Below are 7,245 nucleotides of genomic sequence, written 5' to 3'. Positions count from 1 at the left end.
GGGGTAGTCGTAGTGCTTTCCTAGTTCAATCATCATGTGCTTTTACATTTTGATTGGATTTTACTCTATCAGTTTCACGTCCCCTGTGAACATTAAACTGGAAATTCTGGTAGCAACAATCTTCAATCTGGCCTTAGATGATACTATTGGGTTGAACTGAGGTGTCTAATTGCTTATTTCAGCATGTGATTAAGTGATTGGGTTTTGTGGTACGTAGTACAAAAGACCTCCTGCTGCAGATAGTGCAGATGCCTTGGATCTTCACTACCTATTAAAAACCTAATTCTTCCACTACAAGCAGCACTGCTGCAATCCTGCTTTTTTAATTAAATAAACAGAGGTGCTCCACAGCCCATACTAATTAAAATGTATACTTCTAAAAAACACAGAGGACTCAGATTTTCGTGTGTTAACATTTCCATGATTAATAATGGTATCTAATTAAAAGTTACCAAAGTTCTTCAGCAACTTAACAGGAAAAAATCAAAATGCAGAGTTTTTCTGGAATGGCAATTACACATTTTAAAGAGGTGCCTTAAAACCCATAGATCCTGTGACAGGCACACAATTTCTTATCTCTGCTGCTGCTGCAGTTACAGAATCGAAGCTCAGAAGGATGACATAGTATTTTTATGGGACAGTCCGATACAATTTAGTAGTGATTAAACCTATAGGGTTTAAGTCAATGGAACTTTTGCCACTGACTTCAGTGGATCCAGGATTTCACCCATTGAATTAAATAGACCGATGAAAGTTTGTGTAGAACTCTATCGATAGAATTTACAATGATCTCTACAGATAACTTGTATACTTCCTTACAAAAATGTATAAAGAATAATGTCTCTCCTATAGGCTAGTTTAAAATTTTTCTGTTGAATTAAATGGAGAATGATTATCTATAAGACTTTTCTACAAGAGGGATATTGACTGCTTTTTTTCCTCCTAAATGTTGAACTAGCTAAGAAAGATCCATAGCCACATTTTACATATATCCTAGTAGCCAGTGTGAGTAGAGAAAGTGGCTTTTTGTGCAATTTAAGCAAAATAAGTCAATGAAGTCAAGTAAATTCTCTTGCTTTAATTGACTCTGGAATTCTCAAACTGCATGAATGTGGTTGTTCAGAGAGACCTAGGATCTTGTTCTGATTTATGCGACACCACTCTAAAGTAGGAATAACTATTGAAATCACTGGAGTTACATGCACGTAAGACTGCTGTAAGTGAGATTGTTGTTAAAATGATACAAACTGCTGCACTAGTGCAACTCCGAACAGAAGTTACAAACAGTTGTCAGTGCCTTTTAATACTTATGGTAGGTAGTAGTTACTCTGTTTAGTTTCATTTGTTAGGCCTTGATCCTGAATTGGGTCCTGATAAAAGTAATTAACTAGTGCTCTCGATAAGGATTCCATTGCAGAATTGGTGCCTTAATTACGTTTGATGTTGTTCCCCCTGGCCAGTGACTTGAAGGGAGATAGGGTAGGTCTGGCTTCTCCAGCAGCGTGGGAGAATAGTTTGCTCAATTGTAATTCTGTTTTATAATTATCACTTCCCTCCAAAGTGAACATGGTAGCTAATTCAAGCCGGAGTCCTTTATTAGAACAGTTAAAACCTTTGCATTGTCCCTTGTACTTGAAGAAATTGCCCTATAAAAACGCTAGCAAGAATTAAACCTCCCAAAGGCCTAATTTATTAAGTGGCCATAAACCCCCACAATAAACCTGTCTCCTTCTTGGCTCATTCAGTCATTCTCTATATTCTTTTCCTAGATCTTTTGATCACAAAAGAGGATTCCAGATATGCGGCTTCTGTTCTCAGCTCTGCAATAGACATAGACCACAGGGCAAGTCACCTAGCTACTTTGTGCCTAAGTTTCCACATGGATAAACTCCCCTGGGGTATTGAGGCTTCATTTAACAGGTTTTGCAAAGCACTTTGAGATCTTCAGGTAGAGGACAATATAAAACGTCAAAGTATTGTTATGGAATTCACACTCTTTAAAACTTAAAGAATAGAAACTTATAGTGATTTTGAAAGTACTGTGGGTACTGCACGCACAGGAGACAGGTTTTAAACGTATGTATCTGTGGAATTTTACACCTTTAATCAATAATGTTTAATTCACCTTAGGGTGGCAGCGTCAAACTTCATTCTGTAGAGAGGATCTAGTTACACTTTTAGTTATGGGTTTCAGAGTAGCAGCAGTGTTAGTCTGTATTCGCAAAAAGAAAAGGAGGACTTGTGGCACCTTAGAGACTAACCAATTTATTTGAGCATAAGCTTTTGTGAGCTACATCTCACTTCATCGGATGCATAAAGTGGAAAATACAGTGAGGAGATTTATATACACACAGACCATGAAAAAATGGGTGTTTATCGTACACATTGTAAGGAGAGTGATCACTTAAGATGAGCTATTACCAGCAGGAGAGTGGGGTGGGGAGAGAGAAAACCTTTTGAAGTGATAATCAAGGTGGGCCATTTCCAGCACATTTCCAGGAGTTAACAAGAACGCGTGAGGAACAGTGGGGGTGGGGGGGGAATAAACAAGGGGAAATAGTTTTACTTTGTGTAATGACTCAACCACTCCCAGTCTCTATTCAAGCCTAAGTTAATTGTATCCAATTTGCAAATTAATTCCAATTCAGCAGTCTCTCGTTGGAGTCTGTTTTTGAAGTTTTTTTGTTGAAGAATAGTCACTTTTAGGTCAGACATCAAGTGACTTTTTTTTTTCAAACAAAAGTTTTGCATTTTGCAAAGTCTGAATCTGTTATGGGGGCTGAATATATCAATCAGACTGCCTGGGAGTTTGACATACAGGCTGTATTATCTAGTCTCTCAACATGGATATCAAGGTGAGGCTCAGCTATTGATATCTTGAAGTTTCTCTTAATTGAGCTGTTCCTGTCAAATACATACTAGTGAAATCTAGAGAACTGATACACAATGAAAGTTCAATAAAATGCAAAAAAGTTTTATTGAGCAATAACAACAAAATGTTCTTGTGTGTAGGGGAGTTTTAGATTTTTTTCCCCTCCACCATGTTGCCATAATAATATTTCCTTCCTCTTTGCCTGCCTTTTTCATTTAGACTGTAAGCTCCTCAGAGGTAATCTGTCTCTGACAGAGTGACTGTACAGTGCTTAGCATAATGGGGAGCTGTTATCCATTCAGACCTCTAGGCACTATTGTAATACAAACAGTAAACACTCACAACAGATTCCAGTTACGACTGCACTCACCAGTTCCGCCAATGTGTAGATATTTTACATTATTTGGCATCATTTGTAAAACATGATTTGAATGCATGCAATACAGAATTCACAGTGGCTATAGTTCTACTGAAACTAGTCAATATACGCCCACTGATAATGCTGCAAAACCACATGCTTTGACAAGCCACAGATCCAACACTTTTTAGCTGATAGCCACATATGTAGCATGAGCAAATTCCACATACTGCAGATGTAGTGCGAATAGTTTTTTGAGTGGGAAAATGCTATCTCTAATGTCTAGCTCAGATTTCATTTCTATCTTTTAAAGCATCATTTTAAAATCAGAATATCCATATAGTACAGTTACTTCACATTAAAACTTACAAACCACACCAACTTTCTGAAACTGATTTGAAAGTCATCTGAAAGTCTACTGTGCAAGATTTTCCAGCTCTATCAAATCCATTTTAATTAAAGCCCAGTTTCAGTTGATAGCCTCAAGCCATAAACTCCATAACTCAATTCTTCTCTGGACCATGCTGAACAGATTCCTGCTGAATTTTGAGCTTAATATAAATTTACACAGAGATTTTTCTGAATCAGCTTGCAGGATGTTTTTTAATGTCTTGCTTTATTAGAGCAGTGTGAAAACGGAAGATATAATTACATGTTTTCTCTATGCCTGAAACAAATATTTTTGACAACAAACAATTTACTAAAATCTATCTGTATGCACCCCCCATTGCTAGTATCTGAGATGCTTTCATTGAGAAAAGTACGTGATCCTCTATCACTTGGCTAAGTTATCAAATATGATTACTCATTATTTGTATTGCGATAGCAGCTAGCCATTGTATTGGGTGCTGTACGAACACATAATAATAAAAAGAAGTCCCTTCTCCAAGGAGCTTACTATTTATGCTCTTAAATTATACATGCACAATACAGTCACATGCATGCAATAAATGCATGCACACCAGAAATTAACATTTTGAGGAAAGTGCAAAGAAAAGAGGAAGGTTTGAGCTGACCTCCTAGAACTTGTTATCATGAAACATGATCTAGGTAAATGGCTTACTTTGAAGAAGGGTTTAAAAACCTGGACACTCTTAGCATCTCTAAATTTTGCTCAACTTTGAAACTATTGTAACTGACTTTTTAGATTCTCATAAATATTAATTCCAGTCCTGCAGTCTTTGCATACCCCAAATTCCCATGATGGTCTATAGGAGGCTGGGGTGTGGAAGGACTGCAGGGACATTCCTCTGTGTGTCAAAGGAATAACACAGGGTGGGGGGTGTGGTTGTAGGGTGACCATATGTTTCAGATATTATTAAAAGGAACTGGGCAATGGATTTGGCCCACACTAGTCATGAGCCACACCATATCTCACTATAACCACATGGTACAAAACTAATTTACCTGCTAACTAGCCTCTTCCATTAGCATTCCACAAGAGGACAAAAGGGAATCTAATTCAAAATGAACACTAACGATGTACTTAAAGATTAAATAGTGTGACATGGAGGTGCAGTGAAAAGTATTAAAAGCAAATCCACATAAAAGGTCAACTGAACATTGTATTGGTCTATGGCTGTATGTAGATGACTGGTTTAAAATTACAGACTAATTTACTTTAATAAAACTGAGTTTCTCAAATTGCATGGGGATTCTGGACACTTTATGGCACAGTTAGGAATTCAAGGAGAGAGCAATTTGGACTGTTCCTTTTTTATACAATTTGTATGGGAATTAACTTCTTTCTGAATGGCTCTGATCTGAAAACAAACAAATTCACGTTGTAAAAGAAGAGAACTCCACTTCAAGCATCCGATAACCACCTTTGTAGACTCTCTAAAAAGTTACTGGACATCCATAACACTAAAGACACGAACAGAAGACCTGGAAAACCTTTTTCCTACACTATAGACTGTGCAGAAGGCAATGAACCAGGAGAGCAATTATGAAATGATTCATTGACTCATATCTTAAGGGATATTTCCTTATCCTCTGAACTATTTAGGTGATCGGAACTGCAAAGTTGAGAACTTAATCTTCCTAAAACACAGATTTATGCCAGTCAGAGGTTTTGGTTGCAAAAAGTATCAGGGCTGTACTTGCCAACTGGACAAAGCCAACTGCTTTGAGTTCCCAGGATGGGGAGTAGTAAAATAACCCTGTGCTTGGATGTATAATTATTGGAGTTGAACAAATGATTGAAAGCAAATATCTTACTAAACAAATATAGCATTTTTCTGTTCAAATTTCCCACATTTTTTTTTGTGTTGATTCCTTATTTGAAATGATGAGCTGAATACCATAACTGAGAGAGAATTGTAGGATTATTTAGATGTGAAAGTTCATCTTTTTTTGGTAAAAATTATAGATTTTGAGATTTTTTTCTGATCAGCTTTACAAAATCCTTTTCAGTGCAGAGTAATGCTACTTACTCTGTCACCTATTTATGGGGCATCAGTCATTGAATCTTTGTCTGCAGATTTTTCATGAATAATTTGGGAGAACTCAAGTCCAAGATGTGTTGGTTGGTTTTGATAGAATACATAGATCATATGTTTGCTTCTGTCCCCTGACTCGATGAACGAACTTCTTAGAAACAGATTTCTGGTGCAAATGTAACCCACGCTACACAAATATTTGCATTTAATTTAAATTATGCAAACATTTGCATATCAATTCAAATTTGCTCTCTAAAAATATTGCCTAATATTTGCTTATAATTTCTGCTAACATTCCTGCCAGTTAATATTTTTTTTCGTGAGTATGTGTGGAGAATGAACACAAGCGACACAGCTGAAGCAAATTATGCCAACTAATGTTCATGGAATATTTTTACAGTACTTGACTAATTTGTATAATTACTTTTATTTGAAAATAGCAGAGATGCTGGGCCAAGTTCATCCCTTGTGACATTCCATTGACATTAGGGGAGTTACAGCAGTGATGGATTTTTTTTAATTTTTCCTGATTTTAGTTTCTCAAACAGACACTTAAGTAAAGCTTTTGCATTAGAGTCAAAATCCTTCTGTGTTTGTAGAGTAGGCTAAGCCAATCAGGGAACTGGAACTAATGCCTTATAACCATGTGGTCAGTCCCAGTCAACCCAGTTTACAAGTTCACCACCAAAAATGGAGTTTGAAAATTCCACATAGAAATGTATGTTTTTACTTGCAAGGAATTTTCTGCAATAAAATGTTGCATTTCCACAGAAGCCCCCCACACTCCCCAAGGGGCAAATGTCAACTTTGCATTTTCCCAGTGGTGGGTTTTACACGGCTCTGCTTGGCAAGATGGCTACTCCATTAGCTGCAGCTAACAAAGGCTTGATTACATCTTGCTGGCAAACATATTTTTCTCCCCTCTCACTTTTTATTCTTTACCCCCATGGTGATTAATATCTAGTGCCAGACAGAGAGAGAAGGTGGGGAGAAAAGTCAAATAATCTACCTCATATGTAGGCTTCAGTCTCAGTTCGGCAGCACTTAACTACAAAGATATTCTTTTTTGCCACAGCTAACATAGTAGCTTCCTCAGAGCATATCTGTAGCCAACCATTCTTGCAATTCAGTAAGGTCCACATAATTCCAATATTTCCCTTCCCCCTTTAATTTAGCAGTTATCCTCAAAGAGGTGATGGATGCTGTAAGAGACACCACTTGAAGTGTTCCAACTGGTTACATTAGATTTTATACACAAATAAGCCCGTGCTTAATAGCCATTTCTATTTCTGCTCCTTCAGCCTTCTGCCTGAGTGCTTATAACTCTCACTTGTAAATTCTCGGCTCACAATGAGCAAGTGACATTTTCAGGTGCTTTCATTTTTGTTTCTGCCCTGAGAGGCTGCCTTGGTCTGAAACTTCTGCTTTTCAGCAGAATGCTAAGCAGCCACACAGGCTTTTCATTTCTGAAGTGCTTTTCTCCATAAGGGACACTTACTCTATGCAGTGCTATCGGAAGTGTTGGAATGGGTATTTATGGTATTTCAGCATAGTGTGATCATAAGGAAGGGAAG

Source organism: Chelonia mydas, chromosome 1 (assembly GCF_015237465.2).
Source record: "Chelonia mydas isolate rCheMyd1 chromosome 1, rCheMyd1.pri.v2, whole genome shotgun sequence".
In the NCBI taxonomy this organism is placed as follows: Eukaryota; Metazoa; Chordata; order Testudines; family Cheloniidae; genus Chelonia; species Chelonia mydas.
This window is presented reverse-complemented; position numbering follows the sequence as displayed.